The sequence below is a fragment of the Macrotis lagotis genome, chromosome 1, assembly GCF_037893015.1.
Source record: "Macrotis lagotis isolate mMagLag1 chromosome 1, bilby.v1.9.chrom.fasta, whole genome shotgun sequence".
Lineage (NCBI taxonomy): Eukaryota > Metazoa > Chordata > Mammalia > Peramelemorphia > Peramelidae > Macrotis > Macrotis lagotis.
In genome coordinates, this window is record NC_133658.1 from 913433739 (window position 1) to 913451813 (window position 18075).

Genomic DNA, 18075 nt, shown 5'->3' on the forward strand with positions numbered 1-18075 from the left:
GGCCGGGAAGAGGGGCTTCACGAGAGTGGGGAGGGGCTTAAGGACGGATGTGGGTTCATTTTGGGTGAAGAAATCACAGCTCTGACTCAGGAGGATAAAAAAAACTGAATCACAGGTTGCACAGGTTGCTCCAGAAAGTTCACAGGTTGCAACAAAAAGTTGACAAGTTACTACTAAAAAGTTACCGCCTAAAATTCACAAGTGATTTTTTTTACTTTTTTTTTTTTAATATTAGGGACAAAAAGATTTAAGTGTTGCTGAGAGCTAAAGAGAAAGAGAGACTAAAGGACAGGAAACCACTATTTCCTAAACAACCTAATCATTCAAAACCATCATGAAAGGTTGAATAGTAAGGAAAGGCATAGGAGAATAAGAGGTTATTTAGGGGATGATGCTCCCCAAAAGTGGGTGAGCTTCCCAAAGGAAAAGAGCTATCATGATATTAACAGGAAGGAAGGGCACAGGGGCAGGTATCTTCCTCTCCCAGAGTGGGATAACTTCACAGGAAGACAAGAGACTTCACTGAGGAGTGGGCTGATCTTTTAAGAAGTACTTAGGAAAGGGGCAGTTAGATGGCAGAGCTCTAGAGTCAGGAGGATCCAAATTCAAATCCAGCCTCAGACACTTAATTATTATCCAGCTGTGTGAGACCTTGGGCAAGTCACTTGACCCCGCTGCCTTGCAAAAAAAAGTAAAAAAGAAAGGATTTAGGGAGATGTAGGAGGGTAGCTCAGAGTTGAGATGAGATAATTAGGGATATGTAGATGAGAGGTGGTCAGTCAATGACTGAACCTTTTGGACTTGGGGGCAAAGATTTACCTGGAGTTCTTGGTACTTTACTAAAAGTTCATGGGTAAGGGGAGCCAGTGTTAACATATGATACATGGTCAATATAAGGGTGGGAAATTAATTATGGAACATATTTCTCTTAACATTCCCCTTCCTTCAGCATCAAATTCTTTTGCCTGGGTCAACAAATCACAATCTTGGAAGGAGAGAGAAAGCCTATGTTTGTTTAAGACTTTTCTCCTCCTGCCTAAATGGAATTCTTATCAATAGGAATTTGAAGCAAATATAATTTATGAGAGGATCATGATGTATAACTGTCATCTTTATGAAATCTAACTCAATTTTGACTTTGTCCTTTCTGAATAAACATATCTCACAAACTTGGTTGATTCCCCTTCTTAGATTTTTTTTTCCAAAGAAGACCAAAATGACATCACTATATTAAGACAACCATGTTTGTTCTGAGTAGTCATCTCTATAATGACCACCACCTATAAGTTCTTCTGTAAGTCTTAGAGAATAAACTTCATGTTACTCTAAATTACTTTTGTTATATTTTAAAACTAATTGTTTTCATACCATGTGTGTGTATGTATGTATGTATTATGTTTCTAGGTTTCTAAGAACACAGTTTTGGTAGACAAGGTCCAACTTTCACTTAGATCCTAAAGGGGGTCACATTTAATCAAGTTAATTTAGCAATCCAAAAGGGTTAGAGGAAACTTCCTTTTTTTGTAAATAGAACAAAAACTACCTTTCTAAATCCCATCAAGACCCCATTCAGTCATCCATGGCTTTTACACATTCCTATTCTGAAATCTCTGATGTCAGTATCCTCTACCTTTTCTTGCATTGCCCCCACTTAACACTGGACTGGGGTTGGGGGGGACAGGTCAGAGGTAATATTTCAGATCATACCTTCTGATGGTCAAGGCTAATGATAGTAGGCTTCCATTTTGGGGAGGGGAGGGTCTGGCTTTCTAGCAAGATCTCCCCCTTGCACTATAGCAAAGTCATTGACTTAGAAAAATATAAATAAATGTGCTTTTTAACCTAGTTTTGTTTTGCAATTTCTTAGGGTCAAAGCTTCTGGTAACTTTTGTCTCTGATTAGGATAAACTCTTTGGAATATTAACATATATTTATTTCCAAGAGGTCAAAACTCAGTAAGGACCCTTCCTCACTGAAGTAGTCTCTTTCACAATAGCTATATGCTGGCTGGATGGTGCTATGGCCTTGGAGTTAGGAAGATGGAAATTTGAATTCATCCTCAGACACTTGATACCACCTGGGCAATTTGCTTAACCCTGATTGCCTCACCAGGACCATCTCCAATCATCTTGATCCATCTCTGGCCATTGGACCTCTCTGGAGGAGAAAGTGAGGCTGGTGACTTAACACTGTCATCCCCTGACTCAAAATCAATTCACATGCTTGTCATCGTAACACCTCTCTGATGGCATGGTCTTCTTTGAGACCAAAGGACAAGCAAACATCATCAGCTATGTGTAGAAATAATTGTGTCTTATGCATTCAAACATATTCTTCCTAGAAGGGGTCCTTAGGGAATGTCCCATAGGGAATACCCTATCACAACTCTCATATTTTTTACTCTTGTTTAATAATTTTGTTAATATTCCCCCCCCCCAAAAGTTGATGGCATAAAATAAAAGGCATTTGGTGTTTTTTTCCTTCCTTTTTCCCCCCTTCCTCTCTGTCTCAGAAATTAGGGAAAAATTATTGTACTTGTGATTTGTAAGAGTTCACTTTCTCTAAAAGGACTGGATCTCCAGATGGGACCCAAGCCATCTCCCCATTGCCCTTCTCCCTTCTATCTCCGACACCATCTTTATAACTTCTCAGACCAGAGCCTGTCCACAACTTACTCATGTGACAGGCAGGAATGGTCTTGTACTCTCACAGCCTCAAATTCTGCACCGCCCCCATCCTGTAAATCCTTTTCCATTCACTCATTCATTCAAGACAGAGAAATAGACATTTATTGGAAAGTAAGTGTGATGCCAGGGGAAAGTCAGATGAATCAGGAGAAAACCTTGAAGGAAAAAAAATCACTTTTACTTCCAGGGAGGTCAGAAAGGGCGGAGGCAAGGAAAATTTCACTTAGCTGAATTGATTGTCACCAGAGGGTGACCCAAAGAAAGGAGATGTTAACAGAACTTGGTGGTTAACGGTGAGTGAGTAGTGGAGAAGTTGATCCAAATTATAGCAGCTGGTGTGAGCCAGAATGTGTAGATCAGAGAAGGCACACCAAGACTGGAGGAGGAAATAAGATCCAAACCTTGACTAGAACATAGACTACATGAGAAAATAATGTGAGATGAAGTTGAATAAATAGGTTGAAAATCTTAAAAGGTGCAAGGAACTGATTAACATTCATAAGAGCAAGAGACATTTCGTAGTTGATAAATGCATGAAATTTTCAAAAAAGTCATCTAAGCTCTCAACAACCATATGAAGAAAGTTCCATTTCACCAATAATTAGAGAAATGCCTACTCTGAAATTCCACTTTCCACTCATCATCTTTTTTTATGTTTTTGCAAGGCATATGGGGTTAAGTGGCTTGCCCAAGGCCACACAGCTAGGTCATTATTAAGTGTCTGAGGCCAGATTTGAACCAAGGTACTCTTGATTCCAGGGCCGGTACTTTATCCACTGTGCCAACTACCCATCCCATCCACTCATCATCTTGGTAAAGATGAGAAAAAACTTTTAACAATGTAATATGTCAGGGCAGCCAGGTGGCACAGTGCAAAAGTATTCTCAGTCAAATCCTTTCCTGTGCTTTACAGAATTGTAGTTCTTGTCTTTGTTATTCTGTCTTGACTCAATGCATCTCCAGTCACATCTAGCTGAGCCTCAATGAAACTTGTTTGTTTATGCACAGTTTGGTCATCTTTCCAATCAGTTCTGATAGTAGATCTTCTCATGGCCATAATTTTAGCTTTGATTGCAGTGATTTTCTCCATAGTAATAGCCTCCAACAAGTGTAGCCTTTTGTCTGCACTTCATTCTTTTGACCTTCCAGGCAAGCAGCCAATTGTTCCTTCCGACCTCCCTCCTGAAATTGTAGTCTCTTTGCTTCTGCTAATATTTGACCTGCTGCTCTTTTTCCTTGTGTACATCATTGAAGATTTATTTCCAGGGGTTCACTTCCATAAATTCTTGCTAATGTGATGTTTTACCATTTAGTTTTGCAAGCAAATCTTTTGTAAGGTCTTTGAATCCCAGTCTTCCTTGATCGCATGCTGGTCCATTATTAAGCAGAAATAAGATAGAATCCAAAGTGTAGTATCCTCTGGGTTGATCTTCCTTGTCTGTGCCCCAAATCAAATAGGTGATTTTGACATTCTTAGACCACACATTGCAAAAGATGACCTCATCACCCTTCCCGATGATCTCCTTTTTTCTGAATATTGTTTTGGCAAAGGGCGCTCAGCACTTTTGCCATTTTGCCACTTCTCCTTTCTCTAGGGTCTTTATTCCTCCTGACCTGACTGCCCCCCCCAAATATCACCTCTACTACCACCTCCCACCATGGGAATGGCACTAACATTCATCCTAGGAGAAGATAATAAAAACATCACTAGACACCTTTTAAAAGAAACATGTCCTCTTGAGTTGGGAACTGCCCAACATTGATTGGCTAGAGACACTGTGGCCAGGTTCACACCTAAAACCTTGTCTCCTCCCAGTGGTCCTCAATCCATGGGCCTTGGAAAGAACTGATGCTTTTAATTATGATCTTAAATGAAAAAAAATATATATAGTTATATTTTATTAGATTGACAAACTTAATTCATTTTCTTCAATAAAAAGATGATTTCTTTACTGAAACAAGAAAAGATTTCTATAATTTTTGGCAATTAGACTAAAGCTCTAAGGATGCTATATGATCTCAGAGTCCTAGACTCTTGACTTTATTTGTACATAGTAAGTGTTGAATAAGTGTTTTTTCTAGTCTTTTACTCCTACTAGCACCTTGAAGAGCACACTTTTCTTCTTTAGTTTTAGTGGTCAAATGTATTTTCTCTTTTGTGTGGTAGGGGATTCTTGAGTAGAGAGAATAGACTTAAACATCTGACTTGGTCCATAATCTTTGAAAGTGATTAGAGGTAATCCATTTCTTCCAAGGACCACATTTGATGGCACTCTTTTGTTTTGTTTTTGCTAGTTATGTTGATTACTCAGTGTACTTTTACCTTTGAGCTCTCTTCTTACAGTTAAGTTTATGTTGTTTGCTTCCTGACAATGAAAGAGAGTTAGAGAGACAGAGCCTTATCAGGTTCTGATCCCCTATAGCAAGGCTCAGGTTTAGGGGTTAGTGCACCTGAATAGTGGTTGGGGGCTGAGAAAATTCATTTTCATGCTGGGTCAGTTGATATTTAATACCAATTGGTCATATTCCAATATTTCAAAAGGTCATCTCATAACACTAGCTTCAAAAGAATTCCCTTCCCCAACCCATACTAAGGAATTTTATTGTATTAAATGACTTCTCAAGGAATCTGCTCCTTAACAAGGTTGGGCAGGACCTCATTGGGAAACCAAAGTCTCTTTTCTCTCTAAACAGGACCTAGCTTGAGTTAGATGCCTCCTGGGGTGGAGGGGATTATTTTGTAACCTTGTTCTCTTCATTAGAATTTGGGGTGGCCTGTTTCATGACAGAGAAATAAAACCAAAGAGAAATTTTTTGGAGTACCTAGATTTCTAGAGGAGGGCTCAAAACTCATGACCAAACTTCATTCCTTAATGACTCCCTCATCTCAGCACTCCCACCCCTTGATGATGAAGTAATCAGGAGGGGCTGAAGACCTTTAGTCCCCCACTTCATTAGGTGTTCACCAACTCAAGTGAATTGTCATTAGCTTCTCAGTGAAGTTCCCTCTAATTTGCTGCTCAGAACAAAGACCTGGATTTATGTTGCTATGGACTCTTCCTGGGTGTGTTTGGTTGTCTATAGAAACCAGTGACTATTAATTTATTAATTATTAGCTATAGCCTGGTTAATCTATTGATTATGAATACCTTTTGAACAAAATATCAAAATAAAAATCAGAAATGGGAATAAGAATTTTCTATATTTTTCCTTGTCACCTTTAATTATTTGGGGTTTCCCTGTGCCAAAGGCAGAGATTAAGAGAAATTGAAATGTGACTTAAAGAATTTGAATGTTGTTTGGAATCATTCTGCTGTCTCTGTGTCTTGATTTAAAGGTGCTCAATGCTCCAGATCCTTGGGAATCCTCCCTAATTATCAAATTGATAATTTGATTAATTTGGATACAGTGTCCACCTGAACAGAGAAATGGAGGGGCAGTTCAAATGCAAAACCTGAATATTATTTTTGGTCAGTACAGCTTGGAGAATAACAGAGCCCTACAGCTTGGAAGTATAGGAAGCAGTTTTTAAGGCCTAATAACAAAGGATGCAGGAGCATAGAAGGAATATTGAATGCTTTGAGCCAGAATGTTTGTGCAAACTCTGTCCTTGTGGGGCTGGTATGAATCAGTTTTGATAGACCCTGTAGTCCCTGGAATAGCAGAGGTAGTATGGGTTCCCAATGGATACTGAAAAGGATAAATGATATGTCAACCTCCAGCAATACCCATTCTACTTTCTGATTGGATGATTTGAGTCCCAGGGTATTTCAGTGTCTCCTGAATAATGAGGGAGCACAAGAAAATTAATGTAATTAATAATCTCATTATTCATTTCATCTCTACACTTTGAATTCTGATTTTAATTAACAAATTTACTAACTTTTCCCCTTTAATCATGTACTGTTTTTTTCATGGACTGTTCTTAGTTCCCAACATTATTCTTTTAATCAAGAAAGTAAATTTCCAAATTTTTTTGGAGTATTTTTTCAAAATGATGTTTTTCAGGGTCCCCCAATCTCATCTGAATAATAAAAAATTTCAAAACCAGGCAGAGCAAAATTTCTTTTTTTAAGATTTTCTGAATGCAGTTTATTGTTAAAGTAAGAGAATACAAGAAATTTGGGCATAATTGCCTTCAGTTGTAGTGTTGGAGACAAGGTCTTAACCTTGTGAGCATTGGCTCCTATCTTCATTCAATAGGCTATCTTTATCTTTTCTCAGGTTAACTTATGTTTTTCTTGGTAGCCTTTTCTTCAAGTCTGAGGCTGTGATGCTGGTTCTCTTGGGTTTGGGAACAGACCATGTAGAGTGCAATTTGGTTCTCCTCACAGAAAATCTTGAGAAACTTATGTGAATGGGATGTTAACTCTGCTCTCCAGGATTCTGTAAATATCAGTGCATTATCAAGGCACAAATTGATTACACAAATTGATTTCTGTCTTAGAAACGTGTCTACATTCAGGGCACAAAAGGAAATAACTTCACCTTCCCAGTTCTGAATGGATTAATCTTGCCAAAGGTCACTGTGAAATCAGAACTCCTTAAGATAATAGAACACCTTGAAAATATGAGAAATTGCTTGGAATCCTTCTGTGGCCCCCACATTTTTTTTTGCCTTGAGAACAAAGATTGTTACCATTTTACTTCTTAAAATTTTATTTAAAAAATGTTTTTTTTTACCTCAGCTACATACAAAAGCAAGTTACAACATTTATTTCCAAAATCTTTGAGTTCCAAATTCTCTCTCTTCCTCCCACCCCACTCCACACAGTGAGGAAGCAAGTTCCTTGATGTAGGTTAAAAATGTGCAGCCATGAAACACATTACAAAAATAGTCACATAAAAATAAACATAATCTTCCCCCCACAAAGAAAGAGAAACTGCAAGAAAAATAAAGTGAGGTGAAAAAGTGTGCTTCTATCAACACCTATTTCTTTGGAATGGAAAGCATTATTTATCATAAGTTTATCAGTGAAGTTGCTTCAATATTTTTTCCCACAGTTGCCATTGCTAGCTGAATTTTCCTTTATCGCCCAGACCCATTTATTCCCTCTTCAAAAGTGTTTTTATCTGACTATCCACACCCATGATCTTCCTTCTCTTCTATCACCTACACCCCACTTCCCTCCCCCAATCCCCTTTTCCCCATCCCTTTCCTCTCCTTTTTTCCTCTAGGGTAAGATAGATTTCTATTCCCAATTGAATGTGTCTATGTTATTTCCTCTTGCAGACACTTCCTATGAGTGTAAAGTTTCACTCCCTCCCTCTCACCTTCACCTCTTCCACTCCTTTGCAAAGTTTTTTCTTGCTCCTTTTATGTGGAATATCTTAACCCATCTTACATATAAATTGCCCTTCCTGTCCATCCCCTATATGCTTCACCTGAGTTCTGTTCCTGAAGATCAAACTTTCTGTTTAGCTCTGGTCATTTCATCTGAAAAGTTTGAAAGTTGCCTATTTCATTGAATATCCGTCTTTTCCCCTGAAAGAGGATATTCAGTTTTGGTGGGTAGTTGATTCTTGGTTATAATCAAGCTCTTCTGCCTTCCAGAATATCATATACCAAGCCCTATGAGCCCTTAATGTAGAAGCTGCTAAATCTTGTTTTATCCTGACTATAATTTTATGATATTTGAATTGTTTCTTTCTGACTGCTTGTAATAATTTCTCCTTGACTTGGGAGTTCTGAAATTTGGCTATAACATTCTTGGCAGTTTTCATTTTGGGATCTCTTTTGGGAAGGGATTGGTGGATTCTTTAAATTTCTATTTTTGCTTTTTGCTTCTAGGATTATTTCTTTAAAAAATGAAGTCTAGACTTTGTTTTTGGTCATGACTTTCAGGTAGTTCAATAATTTAAAAATTTCCTCTCCTGGATCTGTTTTCCAGGTCTGTTGTTTTTCCAATAGATATTTCAATTTTCTTCTAGTTTTGCATTCTTTTAGGTTTGTTTATTTTCTTTCTCATGAGGTCATCAGCTTCCTTTAGCTCCATTCTACATTTTAAGGAATTATTTTCTTCAGACAGCTTTTATAAATCTTTTTCCATCTGGCCAATTCTGCTTTTTAAGGCATTCTTCATCTCATTGACTTTTTCCATGTGACCCAAACTGGTTTTAAAGTATTATTTTCTTTAGTATTTTTTGTAATTCCTTCAGCAAGCTGCTGATTTGGTTTTTGTGATTTTCCCACATCTCTGTCATTTCTCTTCTCAAGTTTTGCTCTAACTCCCTAACTTGATTTTAAACATCTTTTTTGGCTCTTCTATAGCCTGAGCCCAATTCATATTTTTCTTGGAGGCTTTGGATGCAGAAGATTTACCTTTACTATCTTCTGTGTGTGCATTTTGATCCTACATGGGATCAAAGTAATTATCTATGGTCAGATTTATTTTCTTCTGTTGTTTGCTCATTTCCTCAGTCTTTTAATGCTTTGTTAAGGTGAGGCTCTGCTTCCATGGTGGAAGATGTACTGTCCCAAGTTTTGATATCTGTATTTCAAGGACAACTCCCCCACCTGAATTCCTGCTCCCCTACCCGTGCTGTGGTCTGTGAATGACCACAAGGACTTTCCTCTGCCGTGAAGCTGTGAGGAAGGTCCCTGCTGTGCTAAAGCAATAAAACTTCTTTCCCTGAGACTTGGGCCCCAGACTGCGACTTGGATCTGAGAATGGGCAAAACCCTGTACAGAGTCATGCCTCAGAGACCTCTGCCATCTCCCCAGATCTCCTTACTGTCTATGGACTGAGCATTCTGGAAGCAGCTGCCAGATGGCTCCTGGGCCCTGGGGGCTGGGGCTGTACTGAGGCCTGTGTTGGACTCTGCTGTGTTCTCACCCTGGTGCAGTAGAGTTTACCTGCTGGTCTTTCAAGTTGTCCTTGGAGTCCCTGAGTTTAGATGTCTGGAAACTGCTCTGCTTTCATGGACCCAGGCATCCTCAGGGACATAATGGGCTGGATTACTGGAACCAGCTGGCTCTGCCCCAGCCCAGGTTGTGCTGAGGGCCCTTTCTAACCCAGATGTAACAGAGCCTTCCCTTGGATTTTCCAAGTTGTCTTTGGCTGGAAAATTATTTTACTCAGTCTTTTTGTGAGTTCTGATACTCTAGAATTTAGAGTCATTATTTAAAAGTATTTGGAGTGGTTTGGGGGAGAACCTGATAGAGTTCCTGTCTTTACACTACCATCTTGGCTCTGCCTCCCTGCCTCCAGGTTTTGAGTTGTCAATGCTCAATGCCCAGCTCTTTGGAGAGCCTTACCTTCTCTCATTGTTTCTGTTGAATTACATTGGTATGGTATTTTCAACAAGCAAAAAATGTGGTCCATTTGAATGAAACTTAATTTCAATGATCCTGAAAGAAATATCAGAAAACTTGCAGACTAAGAATTTTCCAAACTCTCCCTTTTATTTGTGGTCCTTTGGCTTTAATCTAGGCCAAGGTCACAGTAGAAATTAGAATAGTTTGAGATAAATACAAGTGTGACTTAAAATATCAAGAATTGCTTCAAATTCTTCTAGTTCCTATGTGTCTAGACATAAAAGTATTCTAAATCCCAGATACCTCAGTCTTTCTGTATCCCTTACACTGGTATCTTGAATTCTGAGTTTAAATGAACAAATTTATTTTACTCAATAGATGAATAGTTTCATACATTTGTCAAGGAATTAAACTTTTTATTGACAAGAAAATTGATTTCTCTAATTTTGGAGCAGCTGTTTCAAAATGGTGAATTTCAGGCCCCCTCCCCTCAAACCCAATTAAATAATTAAAAAAAATTTCATAAAAAGCATGCAAAATCACATCAAATACATTTTATTTGTTATTTTTAGAAATCAAAAAATTTGGATCATTTGAATCAATCTCAACTCAAGTCCCCCTTGAAGAAACATAAAACCCCCAAATGAAGATTTTTTCCATCCTTTCCTTTTCATTTTTGGTCTTTTGAGTTTCATCCAAGCCAAAGATCACAGTAGAGGTTAGACCATTAAAAGAAATTGAGATGTGGCTTTGAAAACCTGAGGAATTGATTAGCATTCGTCTGGGGCTCAATGCCCCCAGCACTATTGGGATCCTTTTCTTTTTTTCTTCTTTGGTCAAGAAAGTAGATTGATCTCATTTTTTTGGACCACTTTTTCAAAATGGTGCCTTCTACAACCTCCAGCACCATGACCATGACCATGACCTACAAAATTCCAGTGTTATGCATTGGAAAATCTAATCCATATTTAAATGATTGGATTTCTTTGGGGAATCAAAAAATATTATTATGGACCATTTGAGTTGTCCGGGACTTCTATTTCCTTTGAATAAATGTTGAAAACTCAGTTTTCTGATACTAAAATCCTTTGTGTTTAATTGTTCCATCCATCATTGTAGAAAGTAGGAAAGGTTAAGACACACTAAGATGATCCTTTAAAAAAAACCAAACCCACCCAACTCAGAGGAATTGCTTGGAATTTTAATGGTGCCTCTGTGTCAGAGACAATGAGGGGGGGGAGGGGGCTGTCTTTGAGCTCTTTATAGTAGTTGAGTAGAGTGATGTACCCGGACACTGCATTTTCCCAGAGCTGTTGATCATCGTAGGATTCCTGTGGAGTTCCTCCAGGAGGAGAGAGAAAGTGGCATCTGTGAAATCCTTGGGAATGGCTGAGTTTTCATATTCATCCTGTGCAAAGAATGAAGTAAAGGGTGACGGCGCAGGCAGCTGGTGGTGGATTGGTAGAGAGGCTGGCTGTTGAGAGGTCTGTAGAAGGGCAAGGTGTTGATAATTCTAGGAGACTTCATTTTCCATAATGGTCCAGCAGTGAGGATTTTGGAGTGTTTCCAAAATGCCTTGCAGGCGGTGCAAAGCCTGGAGGATGTTAGGCTCAGTCATCTCCAGCAAGACTTTAATGAGGAGAGAGAGGTGTTCCAGGCTGTGGCAGATAATGGTGATGATGTTGCTGGGCAGCATGCTAGATGTGTCGTGAATTCTGGACAGTGGTCCTTCTTCGCCAAAGTGTGGGACATGGTGCAAGATAACGTCTATCTCTTGGAGCCTGCTGAGTAGCAGTGGTATCTTGCCTTGGGTTAGCCAGTGTTGAGCGTGAACCAGTGCCCAGAGGGCCCCAATGGCACTTCCATCAAGCTCTGACTGATCCAGGCAGTGGTATAGGCTGGACAGAGAGGTACAAATCTGACCAAAATCCAGGTCTATGATAGGGGTCCAGAGACTGACCAAAGTCTCCAGGATCCAGGGACTCTGCCCAGCATCCTGCAGTGTTTCCCACACCAGGATATTGTTGAGCACCTGAGTGGCCATGTAGGGAAAATCCCTCTGGAGTTCATCAACCTTCTTACACAGGCTGAAAAAGTGCTCACCTCCCTGCAAGCAAACAAAGGCTTCCATGAACTCTTCAAACAGGTCTAGGAGCAGCATGTCTGCTCAAAATACCTCTGGCTGGGGGCAATTGGCTGAGGGCTTGAGTCAACCAAAAGCAAGGCTTCCTCTGTTCTTTGGACCTCCGATGCCCAGAGGCCTCAGAGGCAGGTGGGAAGAGAAAGCTAAGCTAAGCAAGGTGCTTTAGAGACATACAGAGTCCTCTAGGACTCTGAGCTCCAGGGGGATGCAGTCCTCTGGCTTCCACCTGGAAGAGAGACCAAGTCAGGGCAAATCAGTCAGTAAATAAGAGGGTGGAGGCTGGAAGTCAAGGAGGGACTGAAGGAGTGAGGCAGCTTCTGTTCCTATAGCAGAACTCCTACTATGCTCTCCATCACTGTGGTGCACCCTTTTAAAAGGAAGAAAGGAACCTTGGTTGGGAACTGCCCCACACTGATTGGCTAAAGGTACTGTGGCTGGCTTCACACCTAAAGCCTTGGCTCCTCCCAGTGGCCTAACCCATGGAACCTGGGAAGGACTGATATTTTCAATCCTGAATTTAAACAAACAAATTTATTGTTAAATCTAATAGATCACATTTTTTTCTTTTTTTTTAAGTGAAAAGGTAATTCCTTTAGTGAAACAAGCAAATGGATTTCTGCAATTTTTGATGTTTATCCTGACTCTAAGGATATAAGGATATAATCTTAGACTCCAAGCTAGTGTTGTTTTGCCCTATTGAAATATGATCAATTTTAAATTAATTGAAATTAATTTAATTGAAATTAGACACCAGTTGACACAGCATGAAAATGAATTTTTCTCAGCATCCAACCACTTCTCAGGGGCCCCTATGAACCTTGTCATAGGGGTGAGAGACTTATAAGGTATGTAATTGTCTCTAGTTTTCTCTTCTAGAACTGACTGAAGGTAAACTTGGCATAAACTCAACTATCAGGTGAGAATTCAAAGATAAAGATAAACTAAGGTAGCCACATAACTTGACCTTTCTTGGATAAATATTGAATAGGTGTTTTTCTAGTCTTTCACTCCTATTAGAACCTTGGACAGTACACTTTTCTTGTGTAGTTTAATTGGTCAAATACATTTTCTCTTTTGTTTGGTAAGGAATTCTTGAGTTGATGGCTTAGACAGGACCTAGAACCTGCCAAGTCAAAGAAGGAGAATAGACTTAAAAGTCTTTGAAAGAGCTCAGAGAGAATTCATTTCTTCAAACCCTACATTTGATAACATTTTGTAGTTTTGCTTCTTAGGTGACAAGAAAATGGATTTCTCTAATTCCAGGGTTTTTTAGCTAGTGCAACCTGAATGTAAATCATTCATTTTCCCTGCATTTCCCCAGCATTTTTCTTTATACCTTTAGAGCTTGGCCTGGTCTGAGGTGAGGGAGATTAACATTATCTGAGGAAGAGTGTCTCTGAACTGGAGGAGACATAGGAGACCTTTGATTTAAACAATCTATTCTCTTTTCTTGGTCAAGGACCAGTTTACAAGAAGTGACTCTAGGGTACAAGTCATATACTTAATTTTGTGTTCTATTCACGGTGGTATTACTTCTGTGCAGGGTATTGAGACCCTAACCCAAAATGACTACTTGGAGTCCTCTCAAAGTGGCAGTAAAGAGTTAAAATTTGATTGGGTTCTTGCAAGCAGGGCAGTTCCTAACTCTTTGTGTGAGAGAGCAGGAAAAGCCAAATTACAGAAGCTGAAGCAGGGTTAAAAACCCACAAAAAACACAACCCCCTTCTCCTCCTCTTTTCTTCTACAACAACTGGTCAAACTTGATGGTCTGAAGAGAATCAGGGGTTTGCCCTGTCTTTGTTCACACCTTATATGGTTAAGGTGACATAATTTTTCTAGCTGGAGATCCAGTTTCTCAGGCCCACCTGATCCTTTAGAAACAGAAACTGAGGCCTATGGCTTAGATTAATTTAGCACTATGTTTCTGAAAAGTCAGCATTTTTTCCCCTCACACTTCTTTCCTTCATTGTCCTAAAACAAATAGGGTATTAATCTTCAGGGGGAAAATGATCTAAGTGCCTTTTACTTTTGAAGAATTTCATAGAATTCTTATTTTTCCTTAAATTCTACAGAGTGGTACACCAAGACTCACTAAGATAATTCAGAAGGGAGTGAGTTCTTGGAATTATCTCAAATTCCAAGAGTTCTCACCTACAATCTTAAAATGATTAATCTCAGAACTCTATAATCTCAATATAGTTAACTAGATTGATGCACTGGTTCCTTTATTTTTCAGTGAAAAAGCTTTTTCTTTATTGGAATATGAAATGGATTTCTCTTAATTTTTGGTAAAACATTTTTCAAAATGATGCTTTCCAGGACCTGAGCTACATTTGAATAATGAACTTTGTAAAATTTCAAAAAAGGAAGAGGAAAAATTTCAATCAAATCCAGTTTATATAATATCTTAAGTAAGCAAAAAATTTGGACCATTTGGATCAGTCTCAACTTGAAGGTTCCTGGAAGAAATATTGGAAAATCCCACAGATCAAGAATATAGAGCTAATAGTGGTATTGCTGGATCAAAGGATATGGATATGCACAGTTTTATTGTCCTTTGGCCATGGTTCCAAATTGCTCTCCAGAATGGTTGAATCAGTTCACAAGTCTCCATTAGCAGTGCAATAGTGGCCTAGTTTCCCCAAATCCCCTCCAACAATAATGATTTTCCTTTTCTGTCATATAGTCTATCTGATAGATGTGAGGTAGTGCTTCAGAGTCGTTTTAATTTTCATTTCACTAATTATTAATATTGACTTACTATTTTATGTGATTATGGATAGATTTATTTTTTTCATTTGAAAACTGCCTCTTTATATCCTTTGACTATTTGTCCATTGGGGAATGATCTGTATTCTTATAAATTTGACTGTGTTCTCTATTTTTTTTAGAAATGAGACCTTTATCAGAAACAGTGACTTTAAAATTGTTTTCCAGTTTTCTGATTTCCTTCTAGCGTTGGTTGTATTAGTTTTGTTTGTGCAAAACCTTTTCAATTTAAATTAATCAAAATTATTCATTTTGTATTTTATGATTGTATAGGATTTTACAAGGAAAACTGACAATTAATGTGCAGGAAATGGTACAAAGAAAGGCCATTTAAATTTTTTTTGTTAACTGATAAGTATACTTGGAACCCCCAGTGATAAATTCTTATTTTCCTTGAGCAAAACCATGATGTACTGAGGAATTCTTACTGAATAAATAGGATTCAAATACTTCTTGTATAAAATATCAGTAGAAAATTTCAAGCCTGTTTATGATAGAGTGAATTTCATCTAAGATCATCCCTTGTGCAGGATTTGTGTTTGTGTCTTTATGTGTTTATTTGTATGTGTGTGTGTGTGTGTGTGTGTGTGTGTGTGTGTGTGTGTGTACTTATTTGGAGATTTGCCACAACTGACCAGTGTTGCTTTTCTAAGACTTGAATGAACTATCCAATATTCACTATCCAACAATGGAATTCTTTTCTTTTTTAAAATTAAATTGATATAAGGGGCGGCTGGGTGGCCCAGTGGATAAAGCAGGGACCCTGGAGTCAAGAATACCTGGGTTTAAATCTGGTCTCAGACACTTAATAACTACCTAGCTGTGTGGCCTTGGGCAAGCCATTTAACCCCTTTTGCCTAGCAAAAACTTAAAAAAACCCCAAATTAAATCGATATATTATTTTATTTTTCCAGCTACATGCTTTGGTAATTTTTCAACAATCATCTATTTGAAAATTTATAAGTTGCACATTTTTCTACCACCCTTCCTTCCTTCTCCCCTCCCCTTGACTGTGAACAGTCCCATGAATGTGGTATTTGTACATTTCCATTTAACATATTTACATATTAGTCATTTTGCGTGTGAGGAATTAGGACTAAGGGAAATGAAAGAAAACCATGAGATAGGAAGGAAAAACAAAAGAGAAGTTTTAAAAAAAGTGAATATAGTATATTTTTAGATTCTGTAGTTTTGTTTTATATTTTTGTTGCAATGGAATTATTTTCTTGATTTCTGTAACATGTTTTATTTCAGCATGAGTTGATATTGTATAAGAAGACAAAGTGGGGCAGCTAGGTGGTACAGTGGATAGAACCAATCCGGCCTCAGATACTTGATAATTACCTAGCTTCATGACTTTGGGCAAGTCACTTAACCCCATTACCTTGCAAAAAAACAAAAAAGAAGAGAAGACAAAGGGAAGAAAAGAATGAGTAAACTTTGTCATTGTGAGAAGTTTAATTTTTTAATTTTTTAAATATTTATTTATTCTCTTTTTGTACAAATAATGTTCTTTTACACATTAATAAAATATTGTTGTTTGAGAGTAAACAGAATGCCCCCTCCCCCCCACAAAATATAGACTCGCTTGAGGGATAGAATAAAGGGGAGAGAAAAAATTAAAATAAAAAAATAATAGTAATAATTATAGCTATGGCCAAGTGGCAAAATGGACAGAGCCCCAGCCCCGGAGCCAGGAGCACCCCAGCCCATATCCGGCCCCATACACCGAACAATCACCCAGCTGTGTGACATGCAAGCCACCGAACCCCACTGCCTTGCAAAAACAAAAAAAAGAAAAAGACACAAAATAAAATAAAATAGTAACTTAATTTAATATATTTTGGCATTGCTTCTTTGAAAAAAAACTGAATCTCTTGGAACTTTTGGGAACTTAATCCTTTTTGGTTTTTTTTTTTTTTTTGCAAGGCAATGGGGTTAAGTGGCTTGCCGAAGGCCACACAGTTAGGTAATTATAAATGTCTGAGACCAGATTTGAACTCAGGTACTCCTGACTCCAGGGCCGGTTCCTCTATCCATTGTGACACCTAGCCGCCCCCGGAATTTAATAATTCTTAAAGATGATTTACAGCTACCAAGTTTTGATAAATTCAAATTTTCAGGACTTATTTTTGTTTTAAGCCTGAATTAGAGATATCTGTCAGTTACCAAAGTTCCAAAACAACAGGTTAAAAAAACATAATAGAAAAATGTAGATTAGACATGAAATTTTATTCTCTGGGATTTACTGACAAAAGTCTATAGGTGGAGACCATGGTCATACAAGATCTGAGAAAGACACAGGCGTATTTATCCAAAAACAAAGATTAATCATCCTTAGTGGCTTATACATCGAAATTTGCACAATATCTCTACCCCAAACTCAGTTACAAAGATCCTCATCTTTGTATTTCTTCCGGAATTCTTCTCCTGTTTCTTCCTTAAATACCTGGCATTGTTTTTTTTGTTTTTTGTTTTAGGTTTTTGCAAGGCGAATGGGGTTAAGTGGCTTGCCCAAGGCCACACAGCTAGGTCATTATTAAGTGTCTGAGACTGGATTTGAACCTAGGGACTCCTGACTCCAGGGCCGGTGCTTTATCCACTGTGCCACCTAGCCGCCCCCCATCCCTGGCATCGTTTTGTTTATTTATTTTTGTTACACAGGAAAACCCAATCCTCCCAGTGATTTTTCCCCCTGGAGAGAGGGGAGAGGCAGATCAGGCGGGGCTGGGTCCAAAGGCGGCCCTTCCTCCCTCGCCTAGCTCTAGGCTTCAAGAGGCTGGGGGCGTCGCTGTCCGCGGTCCTGGACGTCTCTGTCCAGCAGCGTGGGGGGAGGCCTGGGCCCTTGTGCGGCGCCTGCCTCTGGCCCTGTCCCAGGTCCGGCTCCTCCACCGCACCCTGACTTTGACCGAGGCCCAAGGGAAGGGCGGCCCTTCTGCGGGGTTGGCCAAAGTCCCGCCGGGTGGGTCCCAGCGCGGTGCCCGGGGCCCGTCCGGGCCGCCCCTTCCCTTTCCCAAGGCAGCCACCGTGTGGCCGAATTCTGCCCGCTCGCCAACCCGCGGCTGCCCCTTGAGCCAGTCTTCCATCCTGCAGCCGCTGTTCTGCCTTCAAGGCCTTTGGGCCACTGCAGAACCCCCGGGCTGGGCCAATGCGCTGAGAGCCCAGTTCTCCATCGCCCGCCCACTTCTCCCCACTGCACCCAGCCCCCAGCCAAGAAC